At 39.9% G+C, this 26,466-nt stretch overlaps 1 pseudogene; it reads right to left on the minus strand.

The window, feature by feature from the left end:
* LOC122814424 overlaps positions 1-26,466 on the minus strand; it is a 652,984-nt pseudogene that overhangs the window by 254,000 nt on the left and 372,518 nt on the right.

A 26,466-nucleotide genomic window follows, 5' to 3' on the forward strand; every position in this document is an offset into this window, starting at 1 on the left:
TGATAATGGTGGACTGTAGAATTGTGCATATTTACTGATAATACTCGCCTTTTCCACCTTGACATCCATCATCCACCCCCCCATTTGCTCCTTTCTCAGTCGCCTCCTCCTATCTTACCTCCCTATGATGTCCCATTTCTCCTTGTACTTTCCCTCCTGACTCTTGCCCCACCTGACACTACCGACCGCCCCTCACTCCCCCCTTTTCCCACTTCACATCCTTTCTAATTCCTTAAAACCCTCCTACCTGGTGAGCCGCCATCTTTAATACCTTGATTCCCCCCCCCCCCGGCTGCTGTGTGTGTTTTGGCCCTATTGTCGTTCTTACTCTGTAAGCTTTTTTAAATAATTTTTTATTGAATGTCTGCCATCTGATACAACATTACTGTGTGTTCCATATGCTATATGTCAATTGTGCTCTTTCATTGTGTATATTCCTGATTTTTGTGGTGTTGTTTTTGCTGCCTTATCTGGCTACTTTTATCAAACGCCCAGCTACTCCGCGGGCGATCCATGCGGTCCTGTTGTACGCTTCCCATTTCTATGAGTAATGTTGTAGTCTACCTGAAGGTTGATAGCCCTTGCTAATCTCCCTACCTTGTCTTAATTCTTTTGGTATTTTCCCTCCCATGACGGGTGATTGTTTCTGCCCTATGCTTTCCTCCAAGATTACTTTTTAGTTACTTAAACCTAGGTTCTTGCAGCTGCTGAACTGATATTAAGAAGCCTTGCTATTTGCACGGAGCACTGCTTGAACCCTCTCCATAATTAAATACCTGAGTTTAACGCTGTTCTGTACTACGACTACTTGAAGGGTTTATTAGCATGTTAAGCTGCCTCCTCTGGCGGTAAACAGTCGTTATCACCTTAGTATGTCCATGGTCCCAGAGACCATCCGAGGCTTAGCTGTGTGATACAGGCACTAATATTTAAGCAACAACATTAATTTCATAATGTTCTTTATGTGCTACTTAACAGAGTGTTTCATATCTTTGCCGGAATAGCTGAGGGATGCAAACGCTAATGTTGACAACACATTTAATTTGAAGTGTTTTTCAATGTCCTACATAAGTCTGTGTCTCCTCTTCATAGCATTTTTTATGGCTACATAACAATGTGGTTTCCCATTTGTAACGATAGTGATACTTAGTGCTAATTATTTTAAGTCACACAATTTGATTTTAGGATGCTTGATATCCTTTTATTATATTTAGCCTAGTTCGGTGTCTGGACTGAAGGATTCCTTGCGTTCCCGCACAAATTCTACCCCAACTCCAGCGTTGCTTATTGTGTGGAGGCTGTGCCTACAACACCCTGGTGACCCTGTTTCACTAGATTGGACCTAGTAGCAATATCTATGCATACTGCAAATTCTGCTGTGGCAACCATGCTATTTGTTCTATGTACATAATGGTGCTTAGATTGCCATTTCACTGCTATTGTATTTAATTTGAAGTGCTGTTATAGTTCACTATACTACTGCTATAACCAGGTTTTCTTTTTAAAAAAAGCATTGTAGTGTGACCGCTTAGAAACTGTTTTAAACTTGTCTCTTATATGATACTCTGTACTATTAATTGATACATTTTATGCAATAGTAGTATGTTTAGTTACCTGGCAGTACCTTCCAAGTGATTAGCCATAACTGTGTGTAGGCACTGAATTATTTGTGTTCTCTATGCCATTAACTATTTTTAAGGACTGCTTTTCATTTTTCTAATTCCCTCTATATTCTCCTGTCCCTACCACTCCAGGCTTGAAACTACTACCTAACAGTTGAATATTTAAGAAACTAATTAATCGGTGGAAGGACCCCCAGCAAACAAATCCTCAAAGCTCATCCAAAGGAAAGAACTTGCCATCCTACCTAGTACCCTGTTGTCCAGGAAGCAAGAAAGTATGTGTTTTTATACATTAGCTGTAAAACTGCATATTTGCCTATCACTACTGTATGTATATAACCTTATGACCTAGCCAAACCACCTAGCAGCCTTACTCCCTTCTACACCTCTCTCTATTTTCACTGTTTCCCTCTGCTTGGACTGTCTCTTGCTCTTTGTTACTTTGTTTCCTCCTTTTGTGTTGTCTCCTGCACCTTCCTACCCTCAGGATCCCTAGCAAACCCTGTTATCTTCCATATCTACCTGCTCACCTCTACTATACTGTCCCACTTTGCCCACTAGATGACACCCTAAACTAGGACATCTCCCTTTACGTTCTTCTTCTCTCTCCCTTGTTGCCCCGAGCATGCCACAGTAGACCCTGTTCCCTCTTTTGGCCATCCTTGCTCTCCTCATACTTTACTTCTACTTCTCACTGCTACTTCACTTCCACATCCTTTATTTCCTTGCTTTTCCTCCCCCCACACCTACTCTTCATACCTGCAGCTCTCAGCAGTCGGTAGTTCCCTGATTGTTTTTTGCTGCCATTAATCACTTTCTTGCTCTACCCGCTCCGTTTGCCCTACAGGCTCACTCCGCTCCCCTACCCTACCCCCAATTTCCACCCATCACACTACTCCTAACCTTATACTCATGTAACCACACCCCTTCTCCTCCTCAGCCAATCACGACCCACTTCCTCTTAGCACTCCCTCCTACTACCTTTTGTACGTCTTAATTACTTGATTTGACCTTATTTATATAACACACCCTAACCTCTTTCTTAGCTTACACTATATTACTTTTATTTTCAACTAAGCTATTAAATCCATCTTACTTCAATTATAAGTACCTTTATCCTTTAAACTACACTATCTCACACCACTTTTCCTCCTTTCTCCCTCCATCTCCCTTATCTACTTCACTCCTCTATCCTTCCTTCACTTATAACACATCTATACCTCCACATGGACCCAACACATAAATTCTTCTACCCATATATACTACTCTTAACAACAACTCTTGCTTCTCTTACAATACCTTACACATTAACCTCATTTGAACACATTTCTCTTCAAGAACATCTCCACCCCCTTCAAGGAATTCTATCACTCTCTCTCAATAACTATCTCAACCATATTAACATAACCTCTACCTCCATTTATATTACTTCCAAAGTATCATAGATCTACCCATATTACTTACATTCTTACCAAAAAAACACAAATTATTATGATAAAATCTACAAGTTTATACACTATCCGCAACCACACGCACTACTAGATGGTGACATTCATCCTAACCCAGGCCCCAATACTGACATTACCAAAAAGCCCCTCAACCTAACTACTTAAAATATCTTTACACCAAACAGACCACCTAACTCCCTCCTAATAGCTCACCTTAACATCCGCAGCATTAACAATAAAACTTCCCACCTACATGCACTCCTAGATGTTCACTCATTTGATATTCTCTGTCTTTCTGAAACATGGCTAAAGCCCTCTACTCTCGACCAGGAAATCACCCCTCCAGGATATAACATCCTGAGATGTGATTGCAGCACCAAAAAGGGTGGTGGAGTAGCCATTTTGTATAAATCTGAACTACAACTTTCACCCTTCAATTTGTCACTTCCCTCAGTTCCCAACTCAGAAACCCTCACTGCAAAACTACAAATCAATAACTCCAAATCTATCTATCTATCTAATCTGCACTTACCTCCCCCCTGGAAATAACATTAATACTCTGGAAAAATTACTTAGTTACCTCACTTCCCACCTACCCCAAGAAACCATTATCTTAGGAGACTTTAACATAGACTGGAAAACCTGTAATTCTCCCAATCCTACCAACCACATAAATCTCTATGGATTTACACAAATAATAACCACTCCTACTAGAATCCATAAACAAAACAATAAAGAAACCATCTTAGACTGGATCCTACTAAATAGTCATCTTGATTCTTATAAGCCAGAAACACTCCCAGATGATATGAGTGACCACATGCTAACCTACATCATCAAACAAAAATCTTATACCCCCAACACAAATATTTTTAAAACCTCCCGCTCCAAAAAATACTTTAATCTAGAGAGCTTCCAAAACGAACTCATAGCATGTGACTGGTCTCCTATGTTTCATCTTGAACTTGATGAAGCAGTAACCTACTTCAATACTAGATTTCTCCAAATACTAGACTACCATGCTCCCTCTCGCTCTTCCCGCATAAGAACCAAAACTGCCCCCTGGCTCACAAAGGCAACCAAGCAAAAGATCCTTCTCAGAAATAAAATTTGGGCCAAATGGAGAACCTCCAGAAACCCAACAGATCACCTCTACTTTAAACAGTTACGAAATGCAACCAAGAAGGACATTCTCAAAGACAAAAAAGACTATTACTTCCACCTACAACAAACCCACCATCAACACCCCCAAAAATTCTGGTCTAGCATTAACAAACTTCTTCAACCAGGACTCTCTAAAACTCCTGACCCTACAGGTTTTGACCATAATAACTCTAACCAGATTCCTGATGCCTTTAACCACTATTTTACTGAAGCCATCCTATCCCTAGCTAACACATTACCTACTACTTCCACCCACCCATCAAAAACACCTAATACCTCATCACCTACCTTCCATATACACCCAGTACCTACATCCCTCATTTGTAACCTCCTTCAAAAGCTCAAGCCATGCACCCCCTCTGCAGACTGTCTTCCAGCTGAATACCTACAAATCGCAGCTAAAGCCATAGCCTACCCCGTCTCCATACTTATAAATAGAACAATTTCAAAAAGCAAAATCCCTTCTCTATGGAAGATCTCCCATATAATCCCTTTACACAAAGGTGGGTCTTCAACTGAGCTTTCTAACTTTCAGCCTATTGCCTTACTCTCTCCATTAGCTAAAATAATGAAGAAATGTATACACCGACAACTGCTTGACCACCTACTACAAAATAATCTACTTGCCAATTGCCAACATGGTTTTAGGCCCTACCATAGCACAACAACTGCCCTGCTATCCTCCTCAGACTCTATAAACAAAAATTGTAATAATAACTACTTTTCTTCTGCTCTTTTCATAGACCTCTCAAAAGCATTTGATATGGTGAACCATACCGTACTTATCAACATTCTAAAAGCCCAATCACTTGACCCACAAGCATTACAATGGTTTATATCCTATCTGCAAGAGAGACAGCAAGCAGTTCTCTGGAATCATAATATTTCTTCATCCCTCTCTGTAAACATTGGAGTACCACAGGGCTCTATTCTAGGACCACTTCTATTTTCTTTGTTTATCAATGATCTACATACTAGTATTTCTCAAGCCACCTGTATACAGTATGCAGATGACTCCACCTTAATTTGTTCAGCCAAGTCCATAACCTCTCTCCAGTGCCTCACCCAAACAGTATTTAACAGTGTTGAGAACTGGTTCACGAAACACTGCCTTCTTCTCAACCCCAAGAAAACTAAATTATTGCTCTTTTCTCCTCCTCACAAGTCACCTCAGCTGCACTTCACATTAACCTCTAACAAAGGAACTATCATATCCCCTGATACTACAACCCGTCTTCTAGGTGTTACAATAAACAACCTTAGCTACAATGACCATATTAATCCCACTATAAAGACTGTAAACAAAAAACTAGGGACCTTATACAAAATCAAATCCTTCCTTACCCCTGCAGCCAGAATCACTATAGCCCAAACCCACCTAATCTCTACCCTGTTCTATGCTTCTGCTATATATACTAATCTTTCTAAAACCAACCTTTCCAAACTCTCCACCAGCTATAATAAGGTAGCCAGATTTGCTACTGGTACCCCATATAGAACTCATCATTGCCACAACCTCAAACAACTGGATTGGTTAGAACTACAAAACCAACTACTTTTTCAACAACTTGTTATCCCCCATAAGATACTCTACTACCCCAAGCACACCCCTATACTCACTAATCTCATCTCCCCTTACAAAAACCTTGCAACCCTACATTCAGCAAATAAACTTCAAATCTCTTCCATTAAATCCAACAACAAAGCTGGGGACTCACACTTCACAAACACCGTAGGAAAGAGCTGGAACCATCTTCCTTTTGAACTTTCCTACCTTACTTCTACTCTACTTTATAAGTAGAATATAAGTATAAGTCTTAAATCCCACTGGCTTGGCCCCTGCTTTAACCCTGACTGATATCTCTTGCCCTCTCCTGCTCTTTCTCAAAAAAAAAAATTTCTTTTTTTTTTTGTTTCTATTCATAGTATTTTATTCTAGCCTAAATGTTTCTAAATAACTCTGCTTAACCCTATCTTTTAATGTAAACATTGTACCAATTTTAATTTTAATTTTACTGCATTGTTGTCATTATTGCTGCTTGGAGCTTTTCTCCCCGGGTCTCTACTGAAAATAGACATGTATCCAGTTAGACTAGCCCGGTCAACAAATGTAAAATAAATAAAATAAATAAATAATGGTGGACTGTAGAATTGTGCATATTTACTGATAATGGTGGACTGTAGAAGTTTGAGAAGACTTATGATGGAAATGTTCTGAACTGGGCAGTTTTGTCATTATTGGTGCATGCATTTTATTTCATTGTTTACTGGAAAAATATTCAAAACAATAGGAAGGTGTATCAAAGAGCACATGTACGTTTTATATGCAAGGGGCCTATGATTTGAAAACAGCCCAGAATTAATCTTTATCTGCCACTGGTAAAATGTATTTTCTTTGAATGTGGGTTTCAATGCTGTTTCAATGAATGTGAGTTTCAAGGGCAGATAAGTTCTAATGCTAAGTTTGTTTAGCAGATGTCTTAGTGTTTGTGCTGTAAAATACAAAATAAAACTTTCAAATGAAGTCCAAATCATCATAGAAGTAAATCAGGATGCACATTAGTGTTTATGGTACATGGAGTGAAATAGCCAAGTAATGGATCATTGGAATGGCTGCAGGGGGAGGCTCCATGATTTTGTGAGGGGGAAGGGCGGCAAACTTAAAGACAGCCCCAGCTGAACTATACCTCCCAACTGTCCAGATTTTCAAAGAATGAATAGATTTTTGCTTCTTATTTTTGGTTTGTTCCTCATAAAATTTGTGGTTTTCTGGCAAAATCATTTCGGAATCAAGCCACTAAATAATGACACACTGAGTTTCAGACTTCATAACCTTCAGAAAAAATGCATGCTAAAGTAAGACCTGTTCTATCAACTGTCTCAGTTTATACAAGAGCAAGTTTTAGTACTGTTTATATGTTCCTCCAATATATTTTGCCTTTTGTCCAGATTTATTGCATTAACAGGTTGAGAGGTACATGCAAATAAATTGCTTTATAGAATTAGGCATAGCCAAACCTCTCAACTGCCCCTGATTTTGGCTCAAAATGTTGCTCTTCCCCCTAATAATCCCTCCGCAAAATAGCAATTTTGGAAGAAAACATGGAGGGTTTACAATTAAGAAATAACTGTAATAAGAGTTATATATTACTTTTCTTTCAGAAATGCATGCAGATTCTTTTATTTTGTCAGCTGCTCAAGTTAGCAGTACTAATATTAAAGTGTCCCTTCTTTGACAGGTTCCCAGCTGTACTGTGTGGCTATTTTATATTTTGACATCACATTTTTGGTCCATTTTTCAAAATTGCTTTTTTGGCAAATTAGTGACAAATCATTAAAAACTGAAATTAGAAAATAATGACAGACACTTGAGTTTCAGATTTCATACCCTTCAGAAAATTCATACTAATGCAATACCTATTCTATTATCTTTCTAAGTTTATAAGAGCAATATTTAAAAATTGTCCTTATTTTTGGGCCTTTGTCCCACTTCTTTGTATGGCTTTGTCCAGATTTCTTGCTCTGAGTTTGAGAGGTATGACAAATGTGTCAGGGCCATCACAGTCAGCCAGAGACATTTCAAATTGTGACATACTTGTTGCACCCCACTCCCCCATGTAGTGACTCTGGATGTGTCGCAGCAAGGCAAGGAGTAGTTATGCAGTGTAAATGTGCAGAGTACCCCCCCCCCATCCAAGGTAGACACAAGTACTAGAGTGGCTTTTCATCTGTCCTTGATTTTTTGCAGAAAGGTCTGGTTTCTGTCATTTTTTGTACGATTTATGCTGCCTGTTGCTATGTGTTTAAGTAGCAATACTTTAATGACCATCAGGTAAGCTTGGCTGAGATCGCAAGATACAAGTAAGCTTTAATAAGCATACTGTTAAAGAATTGCCAACATTGAAAGCCTTTCTGTTGTTGCTATGTAGAGAATACTTAACTAGATAATGTATAAGCCTTGGGTATTGAAATGCATATGACAGTATTTGTAATAAAAGACAGGATTACATTATTTTAAGAAGCTCAATACACTTGGAGACTTCCAGTCATCTCTGCAGGCTTTACCCGTAAACTAAACAGAATGCCAATCATGTGGTCCATAACCTGTACAGTAATCCTTTTAAGCAATGTATCTTGAGCTTATTTCTTGTTTGCTTTTCATTTTTTACTTTGATCATGTTTTCCCCATGAAACAAGTAGATAGTTGTCAGGCAGCAGGTCTTTTTTTGGATAAGAAACATTTTTACAAGTGGGGGCATCAGAGATTTGTACTTTCAGCATGTTACTTGGTACTTTAATAAAGCTGAATATATATTATAATTAGAACTGCAGTACAAGAAGTGGTTTGAGTTGAGTGCTGCTTGTTTTTCTTATACTTGATTTTGACTGGCATTCCATTAATGTATTTAAAAAGTAATTTATTTTTTCATGCCTCACAACCTTTTTGTTTCCATCTAGATATTAAGTAAGCTGTCATGCAGCCAATGCATTGAAATATTTTTATTCTTCTACACTTCATTTTATCTTGATTGGACTCTCATAATTATGGTTTGGCACCCAGGGCAGTGTATTTAGTTAGTTTTTGTGGTTTTGAGCATAGCTCCTTCCCTTTCGAGTTGACCACACCCCTTCCCATTGACCCCACCAATTCAGCTGTCTCCTGCAGCCCCCCTTTGATTTGAAGTTACCAGCCACCACTGCTTTGAACAATCACTGTATAAGCAAACAAGTCCAGAGCCAGCAATTCTGAACTAGGACAAATACTAAAGCTATTAGCCTACAGACAGTAAGCACTACAGAAAGCCAATACACAAAATTAAAGTTTTTAAACAGATAAAGATTTGTAAATATACAGAATGCTTTTAACTGTAAACAAATCAGTTACCTGTGAAGATTAGTTAATAGCAATAAAATACACTCAAAAACTAAGCAGCAGGCAATAAAAAGTGCTATATATAAATTGCTAGAAACAATAATTAGTATAATTGAAAAAAAAAACAGGATACTTATATATCTCAGTTAAGAGTTATAAGTAGGTCCAACCCAACACTATCATATTAGGAGACTTTAACTACCCCTTCATCAACTGGGAAAACTACTCAAGCACCAATACACTTCCTGGAATTCATCAGTTCCAATGCCCTGGACCAGCTCATTCTGACCACCACTAGAGGAAGCAACATCCTTGACCTGGTTATTAATAACATGGGTGACTGTTGTGCTACACCAATAGTCAATCCCTCCCTGGTAAGATCCGATCATAAACTAATCACCATGGAAATCAACATCACACACACACACACACACACACACACACACACACACACACAAAGGTAACCACCTTGAAAAATTTATCCAAAGCTGACTTTGGGCTCCTAAAAACAGAGGTGGATAACTTCACAGCACCCATGCCAATGAAAAATAGCTGCATGACTGCCGAATCATACACCAATGCACTGTACAAACATGTACATAAATGCATGGAACTAGCCATACCCAACAGAACCAAGACACTCTCCTCTGAAAAAGGAAGCCAATGTGGATGTCCCCTGCCATTAATAAACTCTACAACAGAACGAAGAAACTTCTACAGTTATATCAAAAACCTCCACAGCAATACCCAGATTTGCTCTGAGTTACTGCACAATGGTACCGCCTATACTGATCCAACAGATATTGCCAACATACTGGCCGACAGATTCAGTGTCAAATGTACCCCTCCCCCCAAAGGACCAATCACAATACCGGAAGAATGCCAGGGACTCAGCATTACTGCAGCACAGGTTAAAGCTGTATTGTCCAAGGCCAAGAATACAGCTTCCATGGGACCCAATAATATTCCTGGCTGTGTTCTACATGAACTAAAAAGTGAACTGGCAGTTGAACTCTTCAGTCACAGCCTCATCTCAGGCTTTGTCCCTATCGAATGGCGCACTGCTACAGTCATCCCTCTCCATAAAGTTGAGTGACTACAGACTCTGGAAATTGTCACCCCATCAGTCTGACGAGTCTGATATGTAACGCTATGGAGCGCATCATCATGGACCTTTTTAACAAAGATATAGGAAATCTTCAAACTCTAGACACCACACAATTTGGCCTTGTGAAAGAGAGATCATACCTGCTCAACCAGTTGGCTTTTTTGAGTCAGTCACCAGGGCTGGGGATAAAGGTAAGGCAGTGCATATAGCCTAACTCAATCTGGCCAAGGCCTTTGATACCATTCCTCACTTGGGAATTATTGATAAACTCACCAAACTAGGTATCAACCCCCTATATCACCAGGTGGGTTGCAAATTGTCTCACAGATAAAACACACAATGTGAAAGTAGCAGACTCCAAGCCAGACTGCCAATCAGTCCCGAGTAGAGTCCAACAGGAATCAGTCCTAGGTCCTCTCCTTTTTGACATCTATTTCTCAGAAGTCCAGGCCAACACAAAGGGAGTCTGACGTATCAAGTTTGCAGATGACTGCAAGCTGGGAGCCACTATTAACTCCCCAGGTAATGCAGACATCATACATATGTACCTCACTGAGACCAATGACTGGTACTGAAACCATGGTCTTTAGCTTAATGTCAAAAAATGTGTCATCATCCCCTTTGGTAAAAACTCAGTTCCCATTAATTACCACATTGATGAAATCCCACTGAACACTTAAGGCATTATAAGAGATATGGGGATGCAGGTTGACAGCAACCTCTCCTTCGACCACTACATTGTCACTGCGGTCAGAAAGTCCTTCTATGTGGCACATCTCATTACCAAGGGTTTTGCAGCATCCAGGAAGAAAGAGGTCATCGTCTGTCTCTACTCGTCACTCATTAGACCAGTCATTGAGTATAATGCCCCATTTGGCATGTACCTCACTAGACACCTGCAACAGCTGGAGAGGTCACAGAAGTACCTCACAAAGAGGATCCTAAGCATTAAACACATGTCTCACACAAACAGACTCAAATGACTCCATCTATTCTCTGCCTCATATTGCCTACTTAGAGGTGATCCCTGCTTGACTTACAAAGCCATGTCTGACCCAGCTCTGTTAGAAATACTACATCTAAAGAAATCTCTATCCCTCTACACCACCCACACCAGCAACCTCAACCTCATTACCGCAATCAACAGAACATGCTGGAGGGACAGGCTCCTCACCCAGAGATTGCACATGCTCTGGAATAAACTTCCCATACATGTGAAGCAGAGCACCTCATTGTACCTCTTCAAGAGAAATCTTGATGAGTGGATGGGTGATAGAAAGTTTACCCTGGGGATCACTCGAGTGGTTCTACATGATAGAAGTGCAGGGAACTAATGTCGGGTGGCACAATGCCAGTGCACATCTATGGGCTAGGCTTGCAAAGGCTCCATGGCCATTAGCCTAGTACAGACCTATGAACCTATGAACATACTCAATATAAACCTGATATTCTCACTGTAAATGACATTTTGCTTAAATTCATCATAAACAACTCCAAAATTACATCTCCCATCTACAATATCATCCATAATGACCAGATAAAGAGGAACGGTGATGTATTGCCTTAATATTTCCCAACAACTACCATATTTCCCCTGCAAGAAACCAATAACAAAATTCAATTCAGTAGAGCTTCTTGTAATTTCTTGAAATTAAACAACTTTAAACAAGCATGTACTGCTGTTCTTTACATCCCTCCTGGTGACAATCCAGATATTTTGGAAGATATCCTACACTGGATATCCATAACAATTCCACAAGAAATACACCTAACCTTTCCAAGTTTAAACCAGAAATGTTCATTACTAACCTATCATCTATTAACTGGAACTTCCTAGAAATCCTCCACCTGGATGATTCTGTAAATGAATTCAATACAACTTTCCTGAATATCCTAAAAAGCCTTGCATTTCTTAGAAGGAAGAGACTAAAAACAAATAATGCATTCTGTGTGTCCAGAAAGAGCAGAATTTTAATGCAGGATAGAGAAAAGTGTAGAAAGAATGGAAAAAATATAAAACACCTCAATATGTTGAAAACTTCTGAATGCTTTGTCAAACTAAAAAGCAAATTAATAAAGGCAAAAAAAACTATAGCATAATACTATCAGAATAATAGTAAAACAACCCTAGAAAATTCTGGACAGCCATTAAAAAAATCTTGCATCCTGGCCATAAATTCAACCATAACCCCTTTCCCAATAAGTTATCACTTGAAATGACAATACAACTCAACTCTTATTTCATAGGTAGTGTAGCATATGTAACCAAGGATTCCTCAACATCTAATCCCAACCCTGCTCAGTGGCCACATATCATCACATCTGCTTTCACCTTCAAACCTGTGCCCACATCCTATATAAAACATCTCTTAAACAAACTCAAACCAGCTGATGACCTTCCAAGAGAATACCTCACAATATTACCTGATTGCATTGCCTGCCCTGTCTCAATCCTTATAAATAGGTCAGTCCAGGAATCCCATGTTTCCTCTCTACAAAAAGTCACATATTTTCCCTCTGCACAAATGAAGAAATTCAAAAAACACTACTAACTCTAAACCTATGTCAGTCTTATCCCCACAGTATACTTGATAAATGTATTCAAAAACAATTGCTAACCTCCTGCTACAGGAAGAACTCCTATCTCCCACACAACATGGCTTCCATCCTTCCCATACTAACACTGCACTGCTAACATATACAGATACTGTCAATAAAGGAGATAATGGCAAACTAGTCTCCTCCTTATTTCTAGATTTATCTATAAAGCCTCCAGCACAGTTTGTCACAGCAAACATCTACTTCAGATGTCCTCATTAGGTCACTCTCAGACCACTCTTCCACAGTTCAAAACCTACCTGTCTTACAGGTGTCAGTCAGTAAAATGGAAATCCACCTTCTCTCCATAACTCCCAGTCACCACTGGTTTACCACAAGGCTCTGTCTCTGGTTAGAACTACCCCATCAACTAATACATTCACAGCACTTCTTACTACCTATAAAATTATCCAGAATCCATCTGCTTGCCCAGCACTAAATAACATTCCACATAACTATGCTCTTAATCAGTCATTATCATCCGGTGACCAAAATCTCCTGTCAGTCCACCAATCCGCTGAGTATTGTCTGTATTTTGTACAATGTTGCTAAGGCCTGGAACTCCTCATCTCTATCAGGTCAATACCCTCCCTCCCATCCTTGAAACTCATTCTGAAAGGCTTTCTAGCCAAAAGTTATCTGTGACATTCTTGCTCAACACCAGGATAAACTATATCCAGGAAACTATGGACAAATACCTACTCCTGCTTTACATCTCCTTATTTTCCCCTCTTCACTCACCTCCTTACTTCTATCAGTTTTTCTCCAGGCTTTCTCTCTAAATACACCATACGCCTGCTTTTCTCTCACTTTGTATTGCAATTCCTGTTTGTGTTATACTAACTGACCTTTAATTTCTCTATAAACAGGCTAACATTTCTCTAACTGTTAAATCATTGTCATAGAACTTGCATCTACTCAATACTGTCTAATTTGGTATAAATATTTAAACTCTATTTGTTTTTGTATTATTTTTAATGTCTGTAAAACTATTACTCTTTAAATGTTTTGTAATACTTTGGAGATTTTCTGATGAGTTTGAGTATCGTAAGAGAAGTGGGTTGTCAGTGTACATGAAACAATTGCTATATTGCCTCAGGATGCCTAATTCAATCAGGTAGGCAGGAGAAATGGTGGGGTATTATCCTTCCATAGTGCTATGTAAAAAGATGTGGTTGCTACAGGAATGAACTACAAATGACCAGTTGAGGATCCTGTGAGGGGGTAGACCACTAAATTAGATGAGAAGAACTAGAGAGACTAGCTCAGAGGCTGTACTGATCCATTGACTGATAGAGAAGCACAATGGTAAAAATGTCCCACTAGAGAACAGACCACAGCTAAGGGAAAATGTAATGCAATGAAGTTCTCCTATAGCCTCCAAGAATTACATATCACATATTATCACCATACCAGTTACTACTACGATCACATCTAATATTTTTATTTCCTCACATCTTATCAGAATCCATAACCCTGAACATGTGTCATTTCCCACCATCATTCCCTTTTCCCTACTTTCTAGAGGGGTCAGGGTGTTGCATCACTGCCACCATATCTCTCAATTCATTGCCAGTATCCTACCTTCCTTGATGGTCAAGTCTGTCATGTCATTGGTCTTCTGTCACACAATCTATCCATCTCTTTGCTGGACAACATCCTTTCCTCTTACCGTCTTCCTGCCTCTCCCTAGTCTTCACCAGGTTTTCTTCTGGTTTCCTGCTCATGCACCCAAACAACCATAATCTCTTCTCTTTGATATTTTCTGTGATAGAAGCTACTTGGTTATCTGCACTGAGGAAGCCCTCTGGACAAAAGTTTTTACTTGCATATCTGGAAATTGCTTGGAACCACTAAAGGATTTTAGTTCACTCTGTGTACCAGGAAATGGTTTGGAATTATTAAAGGATTTCAGCTCACTCTGTGTACCTTGAAAATGGTTTGGAATTATTAAAGGATTTCAGCTCACTCTGTGTACCTAGAAAATGGTTTGGAATTATTAAAGGATTTCAGCTCACTCTGTGTACCTTGAAAATGGTTTGGAATTATTAAAGGATTGCAGCTCACTCTGCCCTGGTTTCCAGTAGTTTCTTTTTTCATGTCGGACTCAGCTGGTATATCACTGGATTTGCCTGTGGGCTGGTTCACCCATCTTTTCTTTCCCACACCACCATAATGTCTTTTCTTTGATATTTTCTGTAATTGTAGCTACTTGGGTATCTGCTCGGATGTCCCCATTCCTTTTTCAGTTCCACAATGTGCATCCTATCACCCATCTCATGCCCTTCATCTTTATCACCTCTAGGTTCCTCACCTGCTCTACCTTTACTGTCTAGTTTTCTGTATAATGCAGTAGTACTGGTTGCACCACCGTTTTGTACATCTTACTTTTTAGCACCTTTGACATTCTTTTGTCACACACTACATCAAGCTTATTAACTGCAACCCCTCTCACTATTGGACTCATTCAGACTTCCTTTCTCCTATCCCACCTCTCCCAGATACTGACTGTTAACCTGTTTTAATGTTTTTCCTGATATATACATTTTCAGCTTATTCTGATTTCCCCAGTTTCCATGACATCTTAGCTGTCATCAACTTCGTACTGTGTGTCTTAAGTTTTGCATTCCATTCCTCTACAATTTGCTGTCTGCTTGTAATACCACATCATCTGCATACAGCAATTTTGTTGATCTGTCCCCTCTGTCCTGTATGTTAAAGTAGTCCATCACCAGTATAACCAGTAGTGGATCAGAGTTGAACCCTGATGAGCACTGTCATTCGTCTTGGTATACAACTGAAGACAAACAGGACGGGCAGTTTGTTTATATGCTTTATTACATAGAAGCACATCAGAATGGATAGCAGCAGTTGTTGTGTCTTTCGGCTTTTCCCGGTTAGGGGTTGCCACAGCGGAACTCCAGTCTGCTAATGATTGGTAGTTGGTTTTTATGAGCCGAGGTACCAGCCCTGATGCACAACCTTCAACGAAGGTATTCCCATTCACGCATGTCTCCATGCAGAAGACGCTCTTGCTGAGATTCGAACCGGACAGCATCTTAGTGTGAGGCGACAATGCTACCGCAGCACCACCACCGTGGATTAATGGATAGCAGCAGTACAAAATACAAATAAACTGATTAACTTATAGACTATACAGACATCAATGCTTCCATCTCAAAAGCTTACTACAAAAATGCAGCCAGGCTCACACATGCTCTTTATTTATACACATGTGCAAGCCTGTGGAAAGCTTCTTAAAGATATACATACATACATACATACATATTGCTCTACATCCTCCCTCTTTAATGAATTGCTCACAATAAAATGACATTTGAAATGACATGCAATTGTACAGACACTAAGAAATAAAACACTTATGTCCTTATGTCCACGTTGCCATGTATCTGGAACATGGTCGGGAAATGCAACCTGATATAGTGACATAGCAATCAGAACTAATGGAGACAATTGCATCTGTTCTCTCTGTATTAGGCTCATAGGTATTTACTAATGACCACTAAATCCTTTATACGCCTAGACAACCATATCAAACGTATCCTGTACATTTATCTGCTGGCCTTTGTAAGTCTGGCTAAGCCTTCCACATGCACCCCTCATGTTTATGTGCCTTACAGGTTACTTAATGAGTAGGGCTCCACAGACCCTACAGCATTCTCAGCTTTGTGAGAGCTATCATCTGCCATACTGGAAGTTTCTCAGCCAAGTAGTAGCCTTCTGCTGCTAGTAGTTTGATCCAAAAAAAAAAATAGTAGGGGAATTTCCCAATGTCCTTTGTCAAATTTCTCCTAGCTAGTATAACTACCATATTGGGTCTCCCCTGAAAACAGTCTACTAGCCTACTGGGACTTAACTGGTTAACAAAGGAGAGAAGGATAACTACATACATACAAAATAAATAAATAACATTTCAAAAATCTTATGAAATCCTGGGGAAAATGGCAAAGGTCTTAGTTAAAATGTGGGTTCTGTGCTGGATCAAGAAGCTGTTCGCCTGTGCTCAGGTAAGCTAATGATCATTGGTTTCTGCTTCTGTGCTTTGGGCCTGTGAGTCATGGGCAGGCATTGAACACCTCAATATAGTCTCCAGGAATCTCTTCTCAAAGAACAGTGAAGGAATATCACCCTCCCCTTTTCTCATGAGAGGCCAGTGAGCTTATCAGTTACATTCCTAAAGTACCTAAAGCTGAAGAAGTAGCAGCCTCCAAAGGAGTCACACCAGAAGCAACAGCCACAACTAATGCTGAGAACAGGGTCTATGAATGCCCCTCATCAGCCTCTGTGCCAACAGTCCTAAATAAGCTTTCAGATTCAATATGATTGTCATTGGTTTCCTGGAGTTTCTCTGTGCTTGCATTTTAAATGTTGGCTGGCAGATGCCTTGAAGGACATCATGCTGCAATGAAACCAGGCATGCTCCTTCTTTTGGGCTAGATATTCCCAGAGAGATTCCAGACTTTGATAGATCATTCTCAGGATGAATTTGGTACAATGTAGACAACTTCACATTTCATGAGCCAGGCACAGACAAAACAGAAAATACTTTACTCTAACAGGGGTCTACTGCATTTTTGAACTAATTAAAAGAAAATAAATGCAGTGATCTACTTAATGAGCACAGCATTGGATGACTGCCAATCAATATCCCATATTCTGTAGCTTCTTGCAGAACTACTTTTCACAGAATAAAACTGAGATGAAAACAAACTGACTTTATATCATCACAGCCTCCTGTTAGGCTGTTCAAGCAGGACTATTATCATGGTACCTGCTGCAACAGTTACAAAACTAAGAGCACACAGGAACTGACAGTGCAGCCAAGAAAAGGCAAGTGTTAGAAAATGAAAACTGAGATCTAAACCATCTGTAACTGAAGTACTGAAAATCATACGTGGGATAAAAGAACTAGAGGTGAGGACTTTACAAAAGGTAGGGAGTAAATTACATAAACAAAGATAATTTTGTGACAAGAATATATACAGAAAAATGTTCTTGAGGAAGAAGGAGATTAAAGGAAAGACAGGAAATGAACAATTTATAAAATGTTGGAGTGAGTGAAAATTGTAGAAATCAAACATACTACATGAAAATATCAGTGGAAATATTATGTTTTTCTTTTAATAAATTTGCACTCATATCAGTCTTTAAAATGTGATGATTCAATAAGGTTGTTTAAAACATAGATCAGTAAACATTATTTTTTTTAAACATACCCATTGACGTGAAAGCACTTTTAAACTGATTTCATTTACCTATTTTGCAATTTGGTGACCAGGTAGGTGGGCTGGTCTCTTGACCCTGTTGAGCCATGACCCAGCTTCAATAGTACATCTAAAACATTGTACGGTAGTATAATTCCGAAGAATAATGCAGTTGCAGAAAGTAAGCCGCTGTGGTACAGTGGTAGCATTGTTGCCTCACAGCAAGAGGCTCTCCTGTTCAATTCTCGGCTGGAGTGCCTTCTGTGTGGAGTCTGCATGCCCTCCCCACAGTCGATTGGCCTCCGAAAGACATGCATGAATGAGCATGCCTTTGCTGAAGGTTGGGCGTCGGGCTGGCAACTCAGCACCAGAAAAATCTACTGCTAATCATTAGCGGAACAGAGTTCAAAACAGCAGACCAAACCAGGAAAAGCCAAAAAGACAAACAACAAAGCAGTTGCAGAAAGACTGCATAGTAAGAAATATATAATAGTTACATTATGAAAAAGAATAAACATTCATACACAAGTGATTATCTGCCACTATAAGCTGCAGACCTAGCATGTGCATGTAGATTTATTTTGTAGGTGCTGTCTGCATTTTTTTCTTGAATCCTTAAAATGTCTATGTTTCTTATATCAGTAGGTAGCTGGTTGCATGTTGCTGGTTCTATGCTAGAGAGGGCTTTTTCTCCTATGGCTAGTTTATATCTAGTTCTGGTCAATGTGAGTGCATGTTATTGTGTGTTCCTTACGGATTAACTTTGTTCCCTGATTTGGAGTTTATGTTTGAACAATGGGCAGTATTCCACATCTTAGAATTTTGAAGGTTAGTATATTAAGAAGGGTTATATATAATTAATATATATTTAGAATTAAACATAATGTATAATTATTGCCCCCTGGATGGGTAAGGTCAATCTCTAACTAAATGGAATAGCTTATTTCTAGCACAAAAAGGGAAATTGGCTAGGCTTAAAATAGCCTGCCAGGACAGCTAGCCTAATTTCTCTGCTGAGGCAACAATTGTTCCATTTAGATTTTCATATTCTCTATTTGTTCTTTTTCTAACAGTATTACTCTAGTCACTTTTTCTCGCAGATGATCAACTATTTCGTTATCTACGTATTATTTTGTTATATGTTCTATCTATGGTCTTAAATTTTTATCCACAAAATTTGCATTTTTCCTAGAGCAAAACATTTCTCTGTTTCTTTCTTACTCCTGCTACAGAACATCTAAGTGAAAATGTGGTTTTGAGCATAAATGAAGCCATACCTAATCTGCTTTTTATCTTCAGCTAGCCATTTTATCATCTCTACTGCTGTATTTGTACATCTTGCTGTTACACAAGTTCCCTTTTTAAAGAACTTATGTGACTGTATGCAAAGCTTGTTTTAATTTATAACTCTGGGATAAACCACAAAAAAGGTTGCTACAGATCAGGATACTGCTGTGATTAACAAATACAGAAACTAACAGCAATCATTGGATAACTGTTGTTGTAAAGTTCAGGTTTCATCTGCAGTAGTGGAGGGGACTACTAGTAGCATGGTCTGATCCTACATATCCAATGTTTTTATCTTCAGAGGATTTTACACTGTCTTATTTTTTCCAGATTTGGGCCACATTACCCATTCCATGATTGGCCACTTTCTTGTTATCCTGGGACCTATACACTCAGTCTTCCTTATTATTTCTGATCTTCTTCCACGATACTTAATGCAAATAATGTAAATATCAGTATCATCTTGCAAGATTTTACAAAGAAGCACACAAACGGTAGGTGCTCATCATGGTTTGAGGATGAATTCCGTTCCTGCAGTCTTTTCCTGCATGCTGATTTAATCTCTCAGTATGCATCCTTTTTTTTAACTTCCCCCATGCGTTTAGCATTTCTAATACCCTGACAATAATGTAGCCAGTTTAGAAGGTTGTGTGTGTATTTTGTTTACCAGGGTGCTGCACTGATCAGTATTAACCAATTTCATGCTCAGCCCAAGTAAAATACAAATCATTTCACACAAAATGGCAAATGTAACAATAACAAAATAGTTTAAATTAGTTATATAGAAAACAAGACACACACAACAGTACAGTCAGTCCCCGGGTTATGGACATCTGACATGCGGACAACCCATAGGTATGAAGTGATTACCACAATGCTGGAAATACAGTGAAAAAATAAATCCTTAAAGTTGCACAAATTTGTGTGTGTGAGAGATTGAGCAGTGTGTGTGACTGTACGCATGAATGAGGAAGTAACTGTCTGTTTTACAGATGAGGAGAGAGTGAGAGCAATGTGTAAGTGAATGCAGGTATGAATGAGGAAGTAACTGTGTGCGCGTGACAGATCAGGACAGAGTGAGTGGTGTGTGAGTGAATGCAGATATGAATGAGGAAGTAACTGTGTGTGTGTGTGACAGATCAGGAGAGAGTGAGAGCGACATGTGAGTGAATGCAGGTATGAATGAGGAAGTAACTGTGTGCACATGACAGATTAGGAGAGAGTGAGTGGTGTGTGCATGAATGCAGGTATGAATGAGGAAGTGACTGTGTGTGTGACAGATCAGAAGAGAGTGAGAGTGATGTGTGAGTGAATGCAGGTGTGAATGAGGAAGCAACTGTGTGTGTAACAGATCAGGAGTGAGAGCGATGTGTGAGTGAATGCAGGTATGAATGAGGAAGTGACTGTGTGTGTGACAGATGGAGAGAGTGATTGATGTGTGAGTGAATGCAGGTATGAATGAGGAAGTAACTGTGTGTGTGACAGATCAGGAGAGAGTGAGTGGTGTGTGCGTGAATGCAGGTATGAATGAGGAAGTGACTGTGTGTGACAGATCAGGAGTGAGTGAGAGCGATGTGTGAGGGAAAGATCAGGAGTGAGTGAGAGCGATGTGTGAGGGAATGCAGGTATGAATTAGGAAGTAACTGTGTGTGTGACAGATCAGGAGAGAGTGAATGGTGTGTGCGTGAATGCAGGTATGAATGAGGAAGTGACTGTGTGTGTGTGACAGATCAGGAGAGAGTGAGTGGTGTGTGAGTGAATGCAGGTATGAATGAGGAAGTAACTGTGTGTGTGACAGATCAGGAGAGAGTGAGTGGTGTGTGCGTGAATGCAGGTATGAATGAGGAAGTGACTGTGTGTGTGACCGATCAGGAGAGAGTGAGTGGTGTGTGAGTGAATGCAGGTATGAATGAGGAAGTGACTGTGTGTGAGAGAAAGACAGAGTGAAGTGAAAGCAAGCGAGTGATCCCATGGCAGTAGTTAAGAGTTGGGTGGCTCCATATGGGGAGGGGGTTAGTTATGGACTAGGTAAGGGGTGTGTGTGTGTGTATCTGTGTTCATACCTCTCAACTATCCAGACTGTCTCAGAATGCCCAGAGTTTTATATGGTCTACTTCTCATAAAATTGTGTTTTTCTGACAAATCACTGGTACATTATTGAGGATTAAATTCAGAAAACAATGCCAGACATTTGAATTGCAGACCTCATACCCTTCTGAAAATTCTTGCTAATTGCAAAACCTGTTATTCTATCAACTTTCTAAGTTTGTAAGAGGAATATTTAAAAAGTGTCCCTATTTTGTGGTCTTTGTTCCCCCATTATTTATGGCTTTGTCGTGATTTCCCAAAGAGGTTGAGAAGTACGATGTGTGTGTTTGTATGTGTATCAGAGGACTTCATATTTCACCCATATCTCTCAACATCTTACAGCAAGAAATTTGGACAAAGCTCTAAATAATGGGGACAAAGCCCTCAAAATAGGGACACTTTGTAAATATTTCTCTTACAAACTTAGAAAGTACATAGAAAAGGTTTTGCATTAGCATGAATTTTCTGCCCTGTCTGAAACTCAAACAACTGCCACTATTTTCTGAATATAACCCTCAATGATTTGCTACAAAAAGTACAGTTGTGTACCTGCCATAAATGTAGATGTTTGAGTGTATTCACTGTTGCAGTCATTACACTTGGGTTATCCTGCTGGCAAGCTACCCTCAGTCGGCCTGAATTCCAAAGTCCTGGTCCGGGGTCAGTTGCTATCGCCTCTTCCCTGACATCAGTGTGCCAGGGGTATATAAGATGCAGCCTCCGACATTTTCTTCAGTTTTTCTTGCCCCAGATGTCAGGTGCCCCCAAGAAAGTAGGCTATACACATTGCTTATAAAAAACATACACTAAAATAAACAATACCTTCATCTACAAGCAAATACACCACATAGGTTGTATAGGATAGAGAAGTACAGATAAGTCCCAGCAAAAAAAGGGGATTGGTGGGTGGGTAACCTGGACTGCAACAGTGAATACACTCGAACATCTACATTTATGGCAGGTACACAACTGTACTATCTTCATTGTGTTTCACTGTTGCAGTCATTACACTTGGGTTGAATCCCAAAGCTGAGGTTGGGCGGCTGGGTCTAAATAGGATTAGAAGTGGCTATGAGGCCCTGCAGAACTGCAGTGGCAAAGCCTGCTCTGGATTTAGAGTAAAGATGTAAGAGATAGTGCTTGGTAAAAATGTGCACTGAAGTCTAAGTTGCAGCCTCCAAAGTTTCTTTGGTTGGTACCCCTCTGAGAAAGGCTGCTGATGTGGCTGCTGCCCTGGTCGAGTGTGGCCTAACATTCTTCGGTACTGATTTGCCATGCTGTACACAGCAGAAGCGAATGCAGTGTCCTATCCATTTGGAAATAGTCTGCTTTGAGATAGCCTTTCCTTGTGATCCTGCAGCATATGCCACAAAAAGTTGCTCAGACATTCTGAAAGCCTTAGTTTTGTCCAAGTATAAGCATAGCTGCCTGTGTATGACCAAAGAGTGCAGAAGTCTCTCCCCTTTATTCTGGGGATTTGGATAAAAGTTGGCAAATGAATGGTTTGGTTAAGAGCCACACTGGATACTACCTTTGGCATAAATGTTGGGTTTGTCAATAGAGAAACCCTGTCTGGATGGAAAATGATAAAAGGTTCCACTGTCATTAATGCCTGTAACTCTGAGACTCTTCTTGCTGAAGTTATTGCTAGGAGCAGAGCAGTTTTCCATGATAAGAATTTTATCTTGGCTGTACTGGCTGGCTCAAAAGGAGGCAGTGTGAGCTTTTCCAAGACAAAGTTGAGGTCCCATGAAGGTATCGGTGCTCTCCTTGGGGTCTTATGTTTTTGGTCCCTCTGAGGTACTGTCTTTGCAGTGGGTGTGAAAAAATAGGAGGTTCCGTATTGTAATGAGCTGAAATGGCAGAGGCATGGATCTTAATTGATGAGAAGGATAGGCCTTTGTTCAGCATCTCAGTTAGGTATTGTAAAATCTGAGGAATATTTGGAACAAGCGGTTCAAGTCATTGTGCCTGCTTCCAAGCACAGAATCTCTTCTATTTTTCTGTATAAGATTTTCTGGTGCTGGGCCTCCTGGCTTCTAAAATGACATCCATAACTGCTTTAGAGAGAGGTGTGTTCTGAGTGGTTATATTACTCGCCATGCAGCCAGATTTAAAGTTCTGAGTTGGCTGTGTAGGATCTGATTGTTTTGTTGGGTCAGAAGATGAGGAATTTGAGGTAAAGTCCAGGCTGGGCCTTGAGATAAGCTCTTTAGGATTGGGTACCAGTGCTGGCGTGGCCAGTCTGGGGCAATCAGAATCATTTTTGGCATCTGTTGTCTGACCTTTAGGAGTACCTTGGGTAGGAGAGGCAGTGGAGGCCCTGCAAGAAGCCTCTAGTGAATCAAAACCACATTGCAAAGTATGCTTTCCCACTTTTTCAGCTGCATGCAATACATCCTGCATTTCCTTGTTTTCAGGACATTCAGAGCTTGTCAACATTTTCTGTTTTAGCAGAGACAGTAGGTATTGTTGATATTTAAGCATGTGAAACTGGCAGTTTAAAGCCCTTACAGCTAAAGTAGCACAGGTGTAAACTTTTTCCCCCACCTGTCCAGTGCTCTACAATCCCTATCAGAGGGAACAGGGTTTTTTGCAGTGGAAGCCTTGACCCCTTTGGGACCCTGAGAAATAGTTTCTGGATCAGCAGCAGAGTTTTTATAAAGAAATGTATGTGAGTCTGGAACCCTGTAGTACCTATCTGGCTGAACTGGTGCAGGTGGTAAAAAATCAGGAGACAGACTGGATTCAGAAAATACATCATCTACAATGTCTAGCACAGGAGGGATAGCAAGAGGTCTGTGCTGAGGCAATAAAAGAAAGTCTCGGAGTCTTTTCTTGGATTCTGAATAATTCTGGCTCTCCCAATGGAAATGCTCCCTCATGGTGTGCAGGGTTTCCCCAAAAGAGTGGTTCTCAGCAGGAGAGGCTGAAGGGATAGATTCTTCAGCATCAGAGTCCTCATAGGGAGGAAGGGAATATCCCTGTTCTGAAGAGGAATTAGAAGAAATAGAAACCTGGTCAGAGGACTCATAGTCAGTGTCTTGCCTAGGCCTTTTATCAGGAGGGGGATGGGAACCCCTGATCAAAATAATTAGGTCCTCGGACATTTTAAGCATCTGTTTCCTAGGCATGGATGACTGTCCAGGAAAATGCTGTACTTAAATTTGTCTTTAAAGGTGTTTCAGACTTTGCCTTCGAAGTGGTCTGAAAACACCCTCAGAAGCCAATGCCTGCTCAGCTGCTCTGGATCCATCTGACGGAATAGTTTCCGTAGGCCTAATACCTTGAGTTTCCAGAGGCCTAGTTGTGTAAACGTGGGAGGAGAAAGAGGTGTGTGGCTTTGAGGTAGTGGGTGTCAGGGGCTGCGAAAGCGCCTCACTGAGAACCAGCGACTGGCCTAGAAGAGGCTTCGTCGTCTGTTTTGGACCTCGGATGCCTGTCCTTTTCTTTGTCCTTGTGCTTTTTATGAACTCCGGTCATTGGTTGCTCCGACGGCATTATATAGTTAAACCTTTGGCCAAAGTAATGTAAAGCAAAATCGAACAGACGCTTAATAGTGCATTGGTTGAATCTAGCACAAAACCGACAACTAGCAACGTCGTGGTCAAGGCCTAGGCAAGGAATACGGTGAGAATGAAAATCCTTATGAGGTATTTGCTTCCCACAAGAAATATAATTGTCAACTTTTACTGACATCGGTCTGGAGCAAGAAAAAGTTTCCCCAATGTGGTACTTAGCTTTATTGAAAACTTCGGATCTGAAATTCAATTTCGAAAATCTCAGGAGTCAGCTGACTGGCATTTGCGAACTGCTTTTGTTTCGGGCACCGCACGGCAAGAAACACTGAAGAAAATGGCATCGGCTGCATCTTATATACCCCTGGCACACTCATGTCAGGGAAGAGGCGAAAGCAACCGATGCCAGACCAGGACTTTGGAATTCAGGCCGACTGCGGGTAGCCTGCCAGCAGGATAACCCAAGTGTAATGACTGCAACAGTGAAACATGATGAACATCCACAACTTAATGAGAAACAGGTAAAAATATGAGGCAAAATCTGTACAGTTGAGAGGTATGGGTTTTTGTATCTCTCCTCTTAGATCAAGGAATCTGGATACGCCTAAAATTAACAGGTGACAAAGGCTCACAATAGGAGCATATTTTAAATGACTTGTGTGTGTGTGTGTGTGATGCCTCTAAACATCTTAGAGCAAGACATTTGGACAAAGTCATAAATAAAAGTGTTTCAAATGCCCCAGAATAAGGACACTTTTAATAAATATTTTGCTCTTACAAACTTAGAAAGTTGATACAATAGCAGGTTTTGCATTAGCATACATTTTCTTAAGGGTATGAATTCTGAAACTCAAATGTCTGTCATTATTTTCTAACTTCAGTCTTTAATTATTTGCCACTGCATTTGCTAGTCAATCACAATTTTATGAAATATGGGCCAAAAATAGGAGGCAAAAATCTGTAGAGGTGAGAGATTTGGTTTGTGTGTGTGTGTGTGTGTGAGAAAAAAGTTCTCATAAACACTGCATTTAATAAAAAGATGCCTTAAACCAGATATGTTGACAGGAAGTAAGGAAGCATAGCTACAGTATACAGTACTATGTTTAATATTTTATCTGGAAGTGTTCCTAAATTGTTTTACATATAAAGAAAAGTAAAATAAGTACTAGACTGAGGCAAACATTTGCCTAAGTGACATTTAATAAGAACCATATGTACGTGTTTCAACTTGCATACAAATCTGATTTAAAGACAGACTAAAAAAATGGATCTTGTCCTTAACCCAGGGACTGCCTGTAAACAAGCAGAGTGTAATGTAAAATATTTACATTAGTTTAAAGCAGACCAACCTTCCATAATTCTGTGACAATGAAAGAGAAGTGGAAAGGAGAAATGAATAATGTGACTAAAGCTTATGAAATTAGTTTTGCTTCAGTCTTTATGTCTGCACAAAGTGCTCCTCTTAGCACCACATTGTAGGAAGAAAGGACTCCTTGTACAGTTCAGATCAGGTTACGTGTACTGGCAACATATTC

This window comes from Protopterus annectens, chromosome 10.part0 (genome assembly GCF_019279795.1).
Source record: "Protopterus annectens isolate FY-2018-M chromosome 10.part0, PAN1.0, whole genome shotgun sequence".
Taxonomy (NCBI): Eukaryota; Metazoa; Chordata; order Ceratodontiformes; family Protopteridae; genus Protopterus; species Protopterus annectens.